Source organism: Vombatus ursinus, unplaced genomic scaffold, assembly GCF_900497805.2.
Source record: "Vombatus ursinus unplaced genomic scaffold, bare-nosed wombat genome assembly UNPS02014773.1, whole genome shotgun sequence".
In the NCBI taxonomy this organism is placed as follows: Eukaryota; Metazoa; Chordata; class Mammalia; order Diprotodontia; family Vombatidae; genus Vombatus; species Vombatus ursinus.
In genome coordinates this window covers 13253629-13272096 of record NW_020954551.1, presented here as the reverse complement: position 1 = coordinate 13272096, position 18468 = coordinate 13253629, and the positions used below count along the sequence as shown (strand labels likewise).

Sequence of the window (18468 nt, the reverse complement as noted above, 5' to 3'; positions counted from 1 at the left end):
ACACACATACACACATACACACACATACACACATACACACACATATACATACACATGCACACACACATACATACACACACATACACACACACACACACACACCAGTTGAATATGAACCCCTGGAAGGCAAGGGCTGTCTTTGCATCTCTACCACTTAAAACGGCGCCTGGCACAGAGTAGGTGGGCACCGGCATGCTTATTGAAGTCAGTGAAATTAGCCTCTCCTGGCTTCACTGTCGTCAGTAACACAAGGGAGTTTTGTTTAAAACGGCCTCTGACGTCCCCACATTCTCCCACACCCTAAGATGACCTCGAAATTTCTTCCAGGTCATAGTATCTGGATCCCAAATCTGGAACTGAAGGGACGCTCAGACGCAGTCTAGTCCAGCCTCTTCATGTCCTGACGAGAAAGCTGAGGCCCAGACGGGTTCAGTGGTCTGTTTATGTGGGTAGCTGTTGTAGTTATTGTTGTTGAGTCATTTTTCAGTTGTATCTGACTGTTCGTAATCCTATCTGGGGTTTTCTTGGCAAAGATACTGGAGCAGTTTGCCATTTCCTTCTCCAGCTCATTTTACAGATGAGGAAACTGAGGCAATCAGAGTGAAGTGACTTGCCCAGGCTCACCCAGTTAGTGAGTATCTGAGGCTGGATTTGAACTCAGAAAGATGAGTCTTCCTGGCTCCAGGTCTGTCACTCTATCTGCTATGCCCCCTAGCTGTCCCTATTCATGCAGGAAGTAAATCTAAATATAAAATTGATCACTCTAATTCCTCCTCATTGTCACACCAAATTTCTTCTGACTTTAAAACACTTAAAGCAATCAAGCAACAAATATTTATTAAGTACCTGCTAAGTGGCAGACGCTGTTCAAAGTGCTGAGCTAACCTGACAAAAATGTTCCACTCCTGCTCTCAAGGAGCTTCCATCCTAACATATTCGGGGAGCTGAGGTTTTTATCTGAGAAACAAGTACAATAACTTTATGTCATTTCCCTTTAAACCAGAACGTCTGGATTATTATTAGTTATTAATGTTATCAATAATTGTTAATGTTTAGATAGTTAAAATATAACTATATAATAAAGAAATAAATGTATAGTTAAATTTTTTGTTAACAATAATAATTATGAATGATAATAATAATGCAGGACCTGTCATACCCAGAAGGCAGTTGCCCCAAGTAAGAAATCAAAAGCAGATGTCACATTGAATTTGAGCCCACATTAGAGAGAGCTTATTGATGAAAGATAATGATACACAGAGGACCTGCTGGTATAAGGCCCCTGGAAGAGGAGAAAAAAAATCGACCAATTGGTTTTGAAGGCTTTGACCAAAGGTATCCCTACCTATGTAAAGTTATTCTTTAAAAGCAGTATTGCCTAGGAAGGAAGGTGGGTTCCAGGGGGAGCTTCTCTTTCTGAGACAGGTCATTATAAATGATACATTATTATGGATATTGCAAAGGCTTATTATCTGAAACTCTTTAATTTCATCTGGCATCGTATCTCATTGCCAGCTTGGCTGAAAAATGGAAATCTGCCTCAACAGCTGTCGCGGCTGCTGTTTGTTTCTGAAATATCAACACCTGGCATCCCCCAGTTGTGATCACAAAACAAGGCATTATTGCTTTGACAAAAAGGACGGAGTGTGACAATGGGAGACACACGTGACCTTGGCTGACAAATAGCTTGGGTCAAATTCCCTGGAGATCAATCTGCTCCAGGCCTGTTTTGAAGAGGCTCTGCATATGGGCCCCTGCCCAGCTGCTGCCTCTGTCTGAATACAGCTTTTTTCTTTCCACTCAGAAAGATGTTGGCTGGGGTCAGAACACCTTGTGCTTCCTTTCTCCCAATGACAAGGCATCGTCATTAGGGTTGGCTACTTTCCTCTGAAATAAAACCTTTGGGGAGCACTGAGCCCCTTACCTAAACTGCAATCAGGAGGTGTGTTGGGAGACTAGCACACTTACAGAAGATTTTAGCTGTGCAAGGTACAAACAGAATCCACAGGGGGAAAAAAATTAAAGGAGAGTTAAGAGTTGAGAAGTTGACTTTTCCCCTTCATTTTACTATCTATGCATCTGCAGTGTGGCCAAAGGAGAAAAAAAAAGCACACGGCAGGGTGTTTTTTAAGACTAGGGTGCCCCATTTCACTGAGGCTAGGGGTTCAGGGGCTACTCATAGGCCTAGTCCTACTATCAATGGGCATGGGAGCTGCTCTGTTTTTGACCTGGTCCAGTTTACTCCTTCTTAGGCCACCTGGTGGCCCCCCACACATGGAGGTTTGCCATATTGATGTTGAACTTAATGAAGACACTGGATAAGCAGAGTGTACTGCAGCTCCCAATTCCAGAGCTCCAGGGGTCTATCAGCTTCCCAGCCTCCCCCATTAACTGGGATTACAAGAGTTAAGCCACTGTGCTTGGCAAGAGCACATTTAAATAGAATTGATTTCCTCTTCTCTGCTGTTAATGTCATGCATTGTTCCAATCAGTTCCACGGTCTTTCTTTCACCAATATGCCTGGTGTGCATGCTCTCCCTTCTTACTTCCATTTCTTAGAATTCCTAACCCCATTCAGCACTCAGCTCCGACGCCAACTCCAACCTTAAAGCCTTCCTTGATTCTACCTTCCCATTCCCTATCCCCAGGGGGAGGGGAAAATGTCTTTTCTTCCTCAGAACTCTAAGGATTTGCATTCACTTATCACGTTGCATTTTACGCTTCATTTGTTCTGTCTATGTGACTGCTCTTGACACAGACCCCACCCCTACCCCCATACCATACGCACAACCTGACTCTGGCTCTGAGTCCAAATCGCCACTCCTGATTCCTCTTAAGCACTCAAGAGACCAAGTCCTATGCCAACCACTGACCTCACATCTGGCAGGGCTTGTGGTCATTGTCCCCAGATTACAGAATTTCGAAATGCTCTCCCTTCACATCTCCACTGTAGGCCAAGGTCCCCCACTTCATCCTGGGCCATCGCCACTAGAGTGTGACTTTGCACAGTCCTGCCTCACTTAAACCCAATTCACTTGCAAGTCAAGACAAGAGCCTCCCAATGTCATTGGTCTGAGAAGGAAGGGCATATAACAACAACAACAGCAGCAACCTCTTGCTTCCTTAAGACTTAGCTAAAATCCCACTTTCTGCAAGAAGCATTTTCCTAGCTCTCCTTATTCTCCCCCCCACCTCCTTCCCAGGGCTTTCTCTCTGTTTTTACCTCCCACTTATCTTGTACATATCTCACATGTTTACATCTTTATATATTGTCACCGCCATTAGCTTGAGAGCATATTTAGAGCAGACACCTAATTTTTTGCCTTTTTTTATATCTTCAACACTTTGGTCCTCAACAAATGCTTTTTGACTGATTATTGGCTCTGCCTCAAGATGACTGATAAGGCCCAAAGGACAAATGAGTCCTTTGCCATGAGTCATGGAAGGTTTGAATATCTCATCTCTTTCAAGATTCTTATAAATATCCTATTCTAGAAAGGCATACCAATACACCGTTGGTACAAGTATGGGTTGGTCCAGCTATTCTGGAAATCAAGTTGGCATTACATGAGTCAAATCACTACACTATTCATACCCTTTGACCCAATCATCCCACCACTGGGCATGCAGCCCACCGGGGCCAAGGACAGGAAGAAAGATCTCATAGGAAAAAAAAAAAAGATTAAGGCTTCATTCATAGAATCACTGTAGAGCTGGAAGAGGAGCTCATCTAGTCTAAACCCCTTATTTGGAGATGAGGAAACCAATGCCCTGAGAAAATATGCGGAGGAAATATCAGAATAAGGATTTGAATACAAGTCCTCCTATTCCAAATCCAGAGCTCTTTCCACAGTGCCATATACATGGTCTTGTTTTATTCATAGCAGCACTCTTTGTAGTTGGAAAACAATGGAAACAAAATGGAGATTTGTGGAAATGGCTGAACAGACTGTGTATAGAAAAATAATAGAATAGTGTTGTTCCTTAAAAAATAATAAATAGGAAGACTTCAGAGAGAGCAGAGGCAAGAGAATATATATGTGAACAAATAAATATAAATAATATAGAAATTAAATTATGTAAATAATATAACAATATAAATATAATACAATAATGTAAATATTATAAATAATAACACTAAACACAATAATATAAATAACACTAAAAAGATGTCAAATTATGAATTGTAATGTTCTAAAGAACTAAAAAATATACTAACCTTCTTTTAGTAGAGAGTGGGATCTATGGATATAGAGTGTTGCATACACTGCCAGAGAAAGTTGGCGGACTAATTGATTTTCATTAAATGTCATGGTTGTTACTAGGAAAGGTTTAATTTGTCAGTAGGTACCATTCAACGAAATGACTTTGCTATGATGAGAGAAGGCAACAATAAAATGATTTCTAAAACAATTGCATTCTACCCTACTATGCAAGAAAGCTTTGCTGTGTCCGATGTTATTACAAAAATGAAACACTCAGGTTGGAGATCTAACCCTATCAGCATAAGAAACATGTCACTGTCATTAAGTGAAATACATCTGTGAAGATTTCCCTTGCTTGGTAATATTGTTGACCTATTTCTAAAGGGCCTCAATCCTGTAAATGATGGGACGTTTGCCAAAGCCATATAGACCCTGATCAAACAAAAGACTTGCAAAACAAAAACCCAACTGACCCCAACAATTAAAATGTGAGGGTTCCCAAAATGGGAATTGAAAAGTAGAGAGAAATGTTAGTAGCACAGACGTAAGTACATAAGAGCAAAGATGAGATGGTCAGGTAGACAAAGATGGGGCTATCCATGCATGGATGTGGGTGTCATAACACAGGCCCAGACTTCTGGGAAAGTCAACATACATAGATGGGGTAAGGAGGAGAAAAGGGGAGGCCATAAGCAGTGGTAAACACTGCTATGTCTCACCCTCATCAGGCCTAGCTGGCTGTAGAATATATTGCAGAATAAAAGTGAAAACGAGAGAAATAAGTGTGTTTATTATTTCTGTTTCAATGATAAGCAGAGAACAGCTTTTCACTATGGTGAGGGAGGGATCAGTTCCTCACGTCAGGGAAGGACTGATCGTCCAACTTTCCTTGTTTACCTGCAACTCTATGAATCAAACTCCCAGCACCAAGACACAATTCATTGGAGGGCACAGGGATCCAGCACATTCATGTCCTCAGCGCTCAAAGTTCTAACAGAATGCACTAGCCTCCACTTGGCTCCGTGCTCCCAATAAAGATGTCCATAGGATCAAAATTTTAGAACTGGAGGAAATACTAGCAGCCATCAAATCCAACCCCTTCATTTTATAATTGAGTAAATGGAGGCACAGAGTGGTTAAGTGACTTGTCTTGGGTCACCCAGCTACTAAGTGTCTGGGGCAGGATTTGAACTCAGATCTGAGTTCTGACTCAGGTCTAAAGGGGATCCATAGGTTTCCCCAGACTGCCGATATCTATGACACACAACAAAAGTTAATAGTCTCAGGAAGGGAAGATTATAATCAGTAACTCCAAGGAGCCATAAGGTCTCTTTAATTTGGGCACATAGCTCTAATCCTTGTAGGGTCTAACAATTGTCCTGAAAGTTCCACGAGGGGAGAGTCTGTTTCAATTTTGTTGTATTCTGTGTCCAGTTGGGTGTTTTGAACACAGTAGGACCCTCATCAATGTTTGTTTAATTTGGTGAATTTCAATTCTCATATTAATTTGAACTGATTGGCAGTGGGGGCGAGGGGAGAAGGAAATATCTGGAAAGAGTCTTGGAAAACCAATATGGCCCTCTTTACCATATTACATCTTAGAAGACCTTTCCAAGTTTTCAGGATGTTTGGAAGAAATAAACTTTTTGTTTGTTTTCTGATCTCCTGTTTTATCTTCTGAATTTAGCTCAAGATGAGATTAAACTGGCTCCTTCAATACTTAACCTACCATCATATGACTTGGATTCTCTGCCCAGCTCCAAGACCATTGACCACAGGGCTGGGAAATAATCTCATTTCATTGCAAAAGGGGTGAAGCTGAGAACAAGTACAAATAGGTTGAGGCTAATTTAGGGGAGGCCTATGGTTCACATGGTTTTTGGAGTTCAGACCAGTAGAGATCAGAATGAGGAAACCTGGGGGGGGAAATGAAAAGATAAATAAGTTTCAGAACATACAGGCTGGTTATTCCAGATGACAGATAAATGGATTCTTTCTTTGCTCATCTTTTAAAATTAAATATCTTAACCTTGGAGTTACAACATTTGAATCCTGGCCAGAGAAATAATCTAGTAAGTTTCATGATGAATTTTGCTGCAACACAGGGTTCCTTTGTGGATCTAAATTAATCTAAAACTCATTTATTAATAGCCAAGAATTAAATTACATTTGTTGCTGACCTCCTTGTTGTTGATCCATAACTAAATTTCCATTAAAAGACAGCTGAGCTATTTAATCATAATATTGACCTTTGGAGGTCTCTTCTTGAATAGTAATTATCCCGGCAGAGCTTAGGAAAGGTAGTGTCCACATCAGAATGAGTAAGGTAACTAACAACACTCCTTATCCAAGGAACAGAAGTTCATAGAAACTTAGAGAGCGTCTTATTGTCGTCTTACTCTTTAAAGTGACCCCATTTGGGGTTTCCTCAGCTAAGATACTGGGGCAGTTTGCCATTCCCTTCTCCAGCTCATTTTACAGATGAGGAAACTGAGGCACACAGGGTTAAATGACTTGCCAGGGGTCACACAGCTAGTGTCTGAGGTCAGATTGAATTCATGAAGACGAGTCTTCCTAATGTCAGGCCTGGTGTGTTGTGCACTATGGTGCCAACCTAGCTGCTCTAGAGAGTATCTTATTTACTTCTTATTTCACACATGGAGAAATTGAGGCCTATAGAAGTGACTTCCTTAAGATCAAGGGTACGGTTATTTCTAGAATCAGGATTCAAACTGAGGAGCTTTCGGTCTTGCGATCCAGGGCCCTTCTCTTGAGGCCATCCTGGAGCACCACCTGATTTGTTTTTGGAAAAGTGTCTCTAATGCTCTGAAAGGGACAAGGTCTTAAATTATGCTTGTCTGCCTTCTGGTGTAGTGGATAGTGTATTAAGTTTACAACCAGAAAGACTTGGATTTGAGTACCTAGCTGACCTCTCTAAACCTTATTTTCTTCATTTTTTTTTAAAAGCACCTACCTCACAAGGCCTCACAGCACTATTGTGGGGACCAAACATGAAAATGTACATAGAACAATTCGTGAATTTAAAGTGCTATAGAAATGCAAATTATCATTGATTTCTAAAATATCTGCCTTAAGAAATTGAGAAAAACTAGCTACTTCAACCTCCTAGCTCCCCTTAATTCTTTAAATGACTACAGAGGGATCTCGCGTTTGTTTACTTTACCAAGTTTACTAAGCAAGGAGGTCAATTACCTAGAGTTCTGGCCTTGGAGTCAGGAAGAATAGGAAGCATGACCCTGGACCTGTGATCTCATTGGTATGGGGAAATTTTGGATGATAAAACCCTCTCCGCTAACGCAGGTGGGAACCTATTCTGTGATTCTGAGAGGCTATGTCTCACCCAGAATCATTCCACTAGCGTATGTCAAAGGTCTTGACTCTGAAGTTAGATCTATCCACCAACCACACAGTCCCTTTGAGTCAGGAAGACCTGGGTTGAAATCCCACTCTGACACGTGTTGGTTGTGTAACCCTGACCAACTCCTTTAACTACTCTGAAACTGAGGCGATTTCCTTAGGCTTGCCAACTAGGCCTTAGGAGTCTCCCACACTGTTAAAAACACTCCAGTATTTACCACATTTACTCATTCAGACCATAAATTGACATGTTGGGCTCCTCTGTCCACTGGTCAGACTGCAGTTGAAAGTTAACTTTCAATAGGAGTCTTTGGTAAATTTCAAAAGCTCAGTTTCATCCAGGGCACCCTGTTGCTTTGTAGGGGAAATGGCTCATCAGGAATTGTCCCCATTTCTATTGTTCCTCAGAGGTCACAAGAAAGTGGAAAAGAGCCTGAAAGTGATTCATCATTGTCCAAAGAAAGTGGGTGAAGCACAGAGATAAGGCAGCTGTGACTGATGGCTCAGACATTCTCAGTCACCCCTGGGGAAGGGATTCACTGGCAAGTGAAGAAGGGAGTTACTTTCCACAGGTCGGCTAATGCTTGACCCAACCTGGGGTCACGGCAGCTTCTAGCCACTATGACATGCAGGCCCCAAATGGTTCTCCTTGTGATTATGTCTCTTCTGCCTCTCTGGAGTGCCTTCCCAAGCTTTCCTCTCCTTTCTGTTCAGTTGTTTCAGTCATATTCCATTCTTCGTGACCCCGTTTAGGGTTTTCTTAGCAAAGACACTGGAGCAGTTTGCCATTTTCTTCTCCAGTTCATTTTACAGATAAGGAAACTGAGGCAATCAGGGTTAAATGACTTGCCCAGGGTCACACAGCTAGTAAGTGTATGAGGCCATATTTGAACTCAGAAAGATAAGTCTTCCCGACTCCAGGTTTAGCACTCTATGCATTGTGCAATGTTGTGAGGATCAGATGAGATAATGTATATGTATATAATATGTATATGCATGTATAATATTTGTATAATGTATATATAATGTGTATACTATTATGAGATAATGTATATTGAAAGGCAGCGTGGTGTAATGGAGAGGGCATTGGGCCTGGAGTCAAGAAATTCTATGTTTTGATCCCATTCTTGGCACTTGGCATCTGCAGGAGGTTCGGAAAATGACTTAACCTTCCTGTGCCTCAGTTTCCTCATCTGTAAAGTGAAGTAGTTAGTTTTGATGATCTCCAGGATACCCTCTAACTGTGAACCTATGAAACTGTGAAGTGTTTTATGTCTTAAAGAGCTATTTCATGTTACTTATTATCTTCATCATCATTATTCCTTTATTCTTCCCAGAGGCAACTAGGAAGTACAACAGAAGTCTTGGGGACTTGCCTGGGGATCTTGCCCAGAGCCATATAGGTAGGGAGCATGTGATGAGAGGCAGAGTAAGTGTAGGAGAATCACCCAATCGTCATTACGGTCTGTCAGCATGGCAAGAGAAAAGAATCATCTCTCTTGCTGGTTTGGAGCAGGTGGTAAGGCCAATACACTGAGAACGCCAAGGCAGAATCCTATCCCTGACCCACACCAGCTAGGGGATGCCTAGCGTGGACTCTTGTGACCTTCTCCCCACTCAATCCATCCGAGCTCTGGAGCTTGAGCAGTAGTACATGGAATGTTGAGGGCTGCCGGGGATGTGGTGAAAGGTGGAGCCAGGTGACGTCTTCTGTGCTTATTTGGAGTTGCCCACCATGATCAGGTGCAGGGCAGGCACAGTGTTAGAGGATCTATAATGACTCTGTCTGGGCCTACATCCAGGACAGGGGCTCTGGCGGTAGGCAGTGTTCCCTCCATGGTCTTTTCCTCACTTATGAAAAATCTGTTTTCCCAATCATGAAAAAAATGGAAATTAATTTCAATAACACATAAGCCTCTTAGCCCAAGTTGAAAGGACAATGGATTTAAGATATATTTATTCTTCTTGTTAACTTCTCATCCCTTGTCCTTGCATACTACCACATGACAAATAATATGACAAAGCAGATAAATAACTGGCCTTGGAGATAGGAAGACCCGGGTTCAAGTCTTACCTTTAACACTGGCTGTGTGTCCCTGGATAAGTCTCCTGATTTCTCAGTGTCCCAGGCACTTCAGAAACACTATAAATTGGAGAACAGGTGCCAACCTACATCAGTGGAGAGTTCTCTATGCTAAAAATTTCACAAGTCCAGTTCCTGTCCTCTTATAAGTAAGGAGAGGAGGGGAAAATATAAGTTAATCAATCTATCTATGGGCAGCTAGGTGGTGCAGTGGATAAAGTGCTGAGCCTGGAGTCATGAAGACCTGAATTCCAATCCAGCCTCAGATACTTACTAGCTGTGTGACCCTGGGCAGGTCACTTTACTCTGTTTGCCTCAGTTTCTTCATGTAGAAAATGAGCTAGAGAAGGAAATGGCAAATCACTCTAGTATCTTTGCCAAGAAAACCTCAAATGGGGTCATGAAGAGTCAGACACAACAAAAATCAATCTATGACCCCACCCCACTTAGCCTTACACTATGAGAATACCTCTTCAAAACTTCAACTTGGACTTGACCAGAAAGTTGTTCGCATCTGTGATTGGCGTTTGTTCCCAAATTGTTTTAGACCACCTCAAGTTATCAAACCCCTTTTATTAATGAAGTCATAAAATATGTCCACCTGGAGGTCAGAGAACTCTTAAAACACTCACCACAATGATACTTTCTCCACGAGTAAAAAAAGGTTGTCTGCAGCCCTTCTGCATCCACTCTGTCCTGCCTTTCAGAAAGATGCACAGATTTGTGCCTTTCCCCCTAAGACATAGTAGGGTATGGTTGAGGTTTTTTTTATTGACCCAGGTATAGAATCAGATTGGAGCATTGTCCCGGGTTGTCTTGAGGCTCAAGGGAGCTATTATGTGTAAAAGGCCTTTCAAAGTTTAAAGTACTATATAAATGTCAGTCAGTTGTAGAGTTTAAGAGACAAAAATTGCATCTGTTTAAATGACTTCCCAAATTTCCAGATAAAAGATTCAACCTGGTGTGGAAAAAAATGATAAATAAATTTTAAAAATCAAATTTATAAAAAAACTGATAGTATTTTATTCTTAGTTCCATGTTCTAAAGGCAGCATGGAGTAGTAGGTAGACAGCCAAACTCAGAGTCAAGAAAATTTGGGTTGAAGTGACACATCCTGAATTTATTAAGACCTTTAATAAAGGTCTCTTGACCTTTTGGTGACCAAGGTGACTCTTTGTAACCTAGTGACGTGACCAGATGGAATATTCTGATGAATAGTGTGGGATAAGCATGGTGGGCTTGGATTACCAATATTCAGGGAAGTGGAAACCATCAGAATGCTTGGAGCACCAAGGCCATGCAGGACACTCAAGGATCTCCATCATCTGGCAGCATTTTACACCTTTACAAACTTCCCTCTCTTGCCCTTTCCCCTCTTCTTCCTTCTATGAGCATTCCATTTCAGGAAGATTAATCAACTGATTTTCCACACCCATTCCATCTCACCTCCTTCCGTGAATGTCCTTCTCCCATTTACTCAACACAAATCCTGCTTTCTCCATGAAGTTATTCCTGACCATACTAATCTCTCCTCCTCCTAAAGAGTATCTCCTATAACCCTCTGACTCTAATCCCTTAATAAAAGGATTTGTTCTGTGGAGTTTGGATTCGGTCAAAGGGCTGCACTTGAGGACCTAGAGGGCCACATGTGGCCTCAAGGCTGCAGGTTCCCCACCCCTGTATACCATTTCTTCATTCCACAAATATCTATTGAGTTTCTTGTTTGTTGCACTATGCTGAGTGCTATGGAGGAAACATTAATAACGTTCCAATCTGTCTTCTCTTTTCATGATAGAGTATATATCCATTAGATATAAGAGCTAGCAATATTGTGTTTGCTGTTTACTTCTTTGCCCAGATCACTGAATCATTTGTTCATCTCGCCAAATCTTTGGTCTCCAAGTGATCGTTTTTCATCTTACAGGATCCAGTCCTTTAGTAGGGAAATGCATCTGTTGCCTATTTCATACATACACACACACACACACACATTTTAAGTGCCCTCAAGGGCCTTACCTGCTAGTGGGGTAGGTAACATGAATAAAAAAGACTCTAAGGCAGAAAGTGGCAGGGGCTATAAGAGAGATGCCAACAAGGCATTGAGGGATAACAGTGGAGGGCGTGATTCCCTCCGTCTAGGGTGGCTGATCAGGGAAGTCCACACTAAGCGAATGGTATTTGAGCTGGGCCTGCATTCCCCCAGCACTTAGCACAGTGCCTGGCATATTGAAGTATGATAGAGATTTGTTAATTTCTCTCAAAGAAGAAGAGAAGGCCTGGACAGATGGTAAGCTGCCCCAACGAAGGGAATACCCAGCCTAGTGAGATCACAAAACATCAAAGTAGCCCCATTCATAAAGGGTTGTTCCTATGTACCTTTGAAGTTGTATTACACATCACTCCCCTTCATACATTTCCTGGTCCAGTCAAGCTGGTTTTCTTGTGATTTCTTATACAAGATGCTCCGTCTCCCACTCACATACCTTTATATTGCCTGTTCCCCCATGTCTGGAATGTAAACCTCACCACCAAATCCTGAGCTCTCCTTCCAAACTCAGCTGCAGCCCCATCTTCTACATGAAACAAGACCCATTCTCTGATCCCTCCCAGCTACTAGCTCCGTCACTCCCAAATTAACTTGTATTTACCTTGTACATATTTTACATATACTTATATCTGTACATCTCAGCTCCCCTGAGAGAACATAAGCACCTTAAGGGAAGAGATGGTTTTATTTTTATTTTTATTTTCATATTCCCAGTGCCTGGCATAGTGTTTGGAACATAGTAGGAACTTAACAAAGGCTTGTGAATTATATCATTGCCGTACAAATGCATATGTTTATACTCTAACCTGTCTTCTCTTATTATGATGGAGTATAGATCCACTGGACACAGAAGTAGCAATCTTGTGTTTGCTATTTACTTCTTTGCCCAAATTGCTGAATCATTTGTTCATCTCACCAAATCTTTGACCTCCAAGAGATTGTTTTTCATCTTGCAGGATCCAGTCTGTTAGTAGGGAATTGCATCTATTACTTATCTTATACATACACACACACACACACACACACACACACAAACACACACACACACACACACATTTTATTGAGTAAATGACACTAAGTTTGAGAATTTTACCACGATGTCTGAAGCAATTAGCAAAAACCTTATAACCAAATGTATTCAAAAGCTTAAAAATGCCCCAAACAGTTAAAAATAATGATTTCCCTGAAAGGTTTCCCACCACAAATACCATTTCTTGTGGCTTAAACTCAGATAAATTTCCAGCACCATTCACATTTCTGTAAAATACTTGTCCAAAGCAGGTCATAAGCTCTCTCCCTCAACTCAATGGCAGGCACCTAACGTGGGATTCATAGTTTTGGCAACAGTCCCTACTTGGGTAGCTTAACATCATATGGATGCCAAAATGCTTAACACTCCTTTATGATTTTGAGACCATAAAAATGTTATGTTATTTATTTCATGTGAAACAAAAATGAGCTATTATGCTCTGAGTGGTAGGGGGAACTACAATGACATTGAGGCGACCCTTGTTATTTCAATTAGCCCATTCTCTCCATGACAGCTGCAGGAGATCATATTTCCAATATGCTGACCAGGTGTTCCCCAAAATGGACTACCAGTCATTTGTTTTGATGAGCACAACTGCCTTCCATCAGCCTCATCCCCCACTCCCCACGTTTTCTACCCATCAGAGCACGACTGGGATTCACTCATCACCACTGTCATTGGGCACAGAGGGGCAAGAGCTGGGTGTCAAATACACCTTTAGCTGATCACCATTTCCTCCTCTCAGATGATGGCGGACCCTACTCTTCCAAAGACTTCCCAGAAAAGTTGTAACCTGCATCTTTTCTCCTTCTTGGTTTTATGCCCCATCCACCTCTACCCCTCACCCCCTGTCCTGGAATCCTTAAAAGTGGAGCACCAACTGGAGAGAACGGGCCGTGGCCCATAAATTTAATTACTCACCCTTAATTCATAGGTGGCAGACTCAGTTCTTCAAGCATCTCAGTTAATCAGGCGGCACTGACAGTACTAATCAATTGTTCAGCAGTCTACTTTTTGCTTAATTACTGCAGCAGTACATTACATTTTCCAAATGTCAAGCATCTTCTTCTAGAAATGCAATAAATCATTTCTATATGGCACCAAGAGCAAGCCTGTTATTCTCTCACACCTGACCTTGGCCACGCGGAGTAGAAATTGATCATTTGCTGCAGCGGGACAACATCATGGAGAGAGGATTGAGCTTCAGTAAGTATCAGAACCACCTCCAAAAAAATGAGGTGGCTTTTAACATCTGAGGTGGGGGAGGGGAGGTTGTGCTGAAATGAGCAAGGTAGAGCCAGGTGACTGTGGGTTTGTTTTTGATGGGCTTCACAATGGCACTATGATTTCCTAAAACAGGAAATAAATGGTTTTAAAGGTTCCTTTCGGTTTTAAAACTCTATAACTTTGCAACATTCAAGCTACTAGCTAATCAGAAGTCTAGTTCAATCTCTGTGTTCCTAGACTAAAAATGAAACTCTCTCCCTCTCTCTCTCTCCCTCTCTCTCTCTCTCTCTCTTTCTCTCTCTTTCTCTCTTCCTCTCCCCCCTCCCCCCTGCTTTCTTCCTTCCCTCCCTCCTCCCCTCTCTCTGTCTCTGTCTTCGTCTCTCTCTCTGCTCCTTCCCTCTCCTTCCTCTCCCCTTCCCCTACCCTGGATCTTATGTGTTTGGGAGAAAAATCCTCCCACAGATACTTAGCAGAAGGTAAGGCAGTTTCTGTTGCAAGCACAGCTTTGTCTCCACTGTTTTTATTAATCACCATGTGATTACAGGAAGAGCTAACTTCCTCCTAGATTACCTTCGTAGAATATTCTACTGCTGGGTGACAGGACCTCTTTGTTAGATCACAAACATATCAAGCCTTTCTTTCTCCCCTCGTCCCTGGTTTGTTTAAATTATTTTCCCTTGAGAAAATGGTAGGATTTGTTTGTTTGTTTTTAATTTCAAATTTTCCTGTCACATAGAAACATCTGGATTCAATTTTTAAAGTCTGTGTATGTATGTATTACACACATATGCAATACACACATATATGTAGTATCCCCAAATTCTTAGTGCAGTTTCAAACTATTTAATTTATTATAATCTATTTTTTTATTTCAATCTCTTAAAGCCTATAATTTTAAGCTATTAAAGTTTAAGATTGCAGTAAGATTTGGGGGGAATATATGTGTATGTGTGTATATATACATATATGTGTATGTATATGTGTGGATAGATAGATGTCCTCTAGTCTACTGCCTAATGTAATTATGCTCCTTAGTTTTCATTGTAATTTCCTTGTAATGAGGTGTCCTCAGTTCCCTGCCATCCTTGTAAATATTATAATTGACAGATGATACTTTGAGTGGAGAGAGACTTCCCAGAAAAGTTGTAACCTTCATTTTCCCCTACCTCATTCCTGATAATAAGGATGTGCTCTACAAATAGTCACATCTTTGCATTAGTGACTTTCCATTCCCAAACTGGGTAGATCTCTCTTGATTCAATACTATGGTCTGTAATTAGTCAAGTCAACTGGATTGAGGAGGCAACTTTCTACTGAGATTCGGGTCAGAACCATGTCTTTATCACTCTCATAAATGCCATCGGATCAAGGTGAAAGAATAAACATTCTGGTACAAGATTAACTTATTTAAAATCTGATGAGGCTGTTAGATAACAGAGACCAGAGTAATGGTTAGGGTGGAAAACAAAGACCATATTTCTCCAGGTCATGGTAGAAGCGAATGATCTCAAGAACTTTATTGAAACAAGGGAGCTGCCTGACCATTCCACAAAGAGCTAACACAAGAAATTATATAGGAAATTTTAAATACTTTTTATTCCCAGGAGTATAAAATCAGGCACAGTGGAGCAGTGGTTTCTTTTTTTCACAAATACATATGTAGATGAGAAATCATATTACAGGTCATGGACAGTTCTCACAACTAGGAAAACTAGAAGCAGATAAATGAATTTAATGGGATTAAATGGCTAATTTTTATACCATTTTCTAAACATGGATAGCTTCCAGTGGATCAATGAACTGGGCCAATAACCTGTCCATTCCAACATGCTTTCCTTCAACTCTGGCATTGCTTTAGCTTTGAAACAGAGACTAATAATATTCCCAAATATTTGCATCCATTTCATTTCATATTCACATTCCCACCTCCAGAGTACCAGTCAAAAACTGCAAAACCCTTTGGAGAATGAGATCATTTTGGCTGATTTGGAGTTCTGGGCTTTGGAGCTTTCAAGGCGGGGCAAACCCAGCTGACAAATAATGGAATAATGATAGTCGTGGGGCCTGGGTTGAGGAGACGGGTCAAAATGTCAGAACAGTCCATTTATCAGCCTACAGCAATCCTTTGTAATCCTTCTCAATCCCCCACATGGTGGACATGGGAAGGAAGTTCCAGCTGTTGACAATGGAAATTAGATCAATGAAGTATTTTTCAGACTGCCTTTGCCTGACTGTCCCCCTCCCAATTCCACAAACTATCAGCCATAGCCAATAGCCCACACGGAGGCATATATAAAGCATTGCTCAGGGTGCTTGGCTGTGTGAGCATACGCAGTCCACACTCCATGCACACCTATGGGTTTATACATAGTTTCTAGGATTAAAGGTTAAGATTAGAATGTATTGAATCCAGTCCCCTCATTTTGCAGGAACTGGAATTCAAAGAGGTTAAGTTACTTGCACAAAGTCACATGGCTATAAGGGATAAAGCCAGGATTTGAACTCTGGTCTTTTGACTTCAAATCCAGCACTCTTTTCACTACACTACACTCATTCTGGGTGCTTCCCTTTGTATTTCATGTATGCCATTACACGGTAGACTCAAAACCCTAGAAACTGGTGATCACAATGATTAACTGGAGACTTCAGGCAGCATGGAATCAGGAAGACTTGACTGTTTCTGATACATACTAACTGTCTGATTCAGTGCTTTGTAGGTAATTCTCTAGGTTGGGGGTGGTTTGGAGAAAGTTGAGAAGATAAAAGGAAGGAGGAAAAAGAGAAGAAGGAAGGAGAAAAGAAGGAGGGAAGAGAAGGAGGAAAAGAAAGAAAGAAAGGAGAGGGGGAGGTGGCCTTCAGGTACATTAAGATTATGGAAGCAGTTTGATCTTTATTTTCCTCATTGGAATGTATGCTCCTTGAAAGGAGAAAGTGTATGCCTTTCTTTGTGTCCTACCTGGTAGCATAGTGCCTGGAGCACAGTAAGAGCTTCATAAATGCTTATTGATTGACTCAGTGGTCTCGGCTCCCTATACTTGTGATCTGACCAGCTAGTGACTAGAATTGATTGAAGTAATGCAAATAAATATACTATGCCAATCCCACTGGGCATTTCTTTACAAAGGGAACTGATGTCTGTGTAAACACAGCTCTTGTACTTAATAAAGGCATTGTCGATATACTGCTTGTACACATACACTCTTTGCATAGATGTAAGTTGTATTTACCTAGCCATAGTCTGACCTACCCATGGAACGACTTACTCAAAACACAGTGAAAGGGGGACTAGGGAATTAATCACTTTCACAAGGTAGCAGGGTCCACCACAATACCGCTCACTACTCTGGGAAATTTTATTTTTTCATTAACTATGTACAATACTGCCCCTTTCACACATGGACATTTTATTTTCTGAAAGAGGCAGAAAAAGGATGTTCACATGAGAAAAGCAGCTTGAGACTGTCCTGAGAATCTGAAACAAAACAGCTGCTCAGATTAAATTATTGAGAAAACCTGCTTGAGGGGGTGGACTCAAGATGGTAGAGAGAAGCCAGGAAGTTGCCTGAGCTCTCCCCAGTTTCACTCAGAAACAATGTTAAATCAAGCCTCTAAAAGAATTCTGGAGCAACAGAATTCATGAAAAGACAGAGTGAAACAATTTTCCAGCCCAAGATAACTTTGAAGGACTTCAGTAAAGATCTATCTCAGTTGGGTAAAAGAAGAGCGCAGCCTAGCACTGGTGGTATCCAGACAAGCCAGCGCGAAGCTCCTAGTCACAGCACAGATCCTCAACTGAGGCCCCACAGTCCTGGCTTAGCAGGCTAACTGTGAGACCTCCAGCCCCAGCATAGAAGGCAAACTATAGAAGGTGTAAGTAGGCTAGACCACCCTAGCACTGTGGGCAAGCCACCAAGCCCAGAGGCCCCTATGAAGAAAGCCAATGACCAGGCCTCTGGCCCCCAGCACAAGAAGCTTGGGACAGTGCCCCCTATACCCCAGGAGCAGAGCTCAACTTTTTAAAAATGAGCAAAAAAACAAAAAAGAGCCCTGACCATAGAAAGCTACTATGGTGATAGGGAAGACTCAAACACAAACTCAGAAGAGGACAATAATGTTAAAATGCCCACATTCAAATCCTAAAAGAGGAATATGAATTGGTCTCAAGCCCAAAAAGTCCTCTTGGAAGAGCTCCAAAAGGATTTCAAAAATCAAGTAAGAGAGGTAGAAGAAAAAAATGGGGAAAAAAACCTGCTTGAAAGTAACTCAGAGGCAGAAATGACTAATTAAAGTCAATTTGGCTGCAAGGGATTGTTTATCAACTCATTTAAATATTTTCCATTTTCAGGGTTTTTTATGACTGGGGAGGGGAACCTACAAATTCAAGAACTATTTGGAGACTGTGTGCTATTTGTGTTATACCTGATGGGACTATGAAGTGGCCCTGGTTTGGGACATGAAAAGCCAGAGAGGATCAAAGGGGAAGATAGAGAAGTCAGAT

General features: G+C 41.5%; 1 long non-coding RNA gene across 1 annotated transcript in view; it reads right to left on the bottom strand.

The window, feature by feature from the left end:
- Nucleotides 1–13934, bottom strand: part of LOC114044515 — a 30962-nt gene extending 17028 nt beyond the window's left edge. The window contains exon 1 of the long non-coding RNA XR_003569247.1: nucleotides 13665–13934. This is a non-coding gene — a long non-coding RNA (uncharacterized LOC114044515). The remainder of the gene's footprint in view (nucleotides 1–13664) is intronic.
- Nucleotides 13935–18468: the final 4534 nt, after the last annotated feature.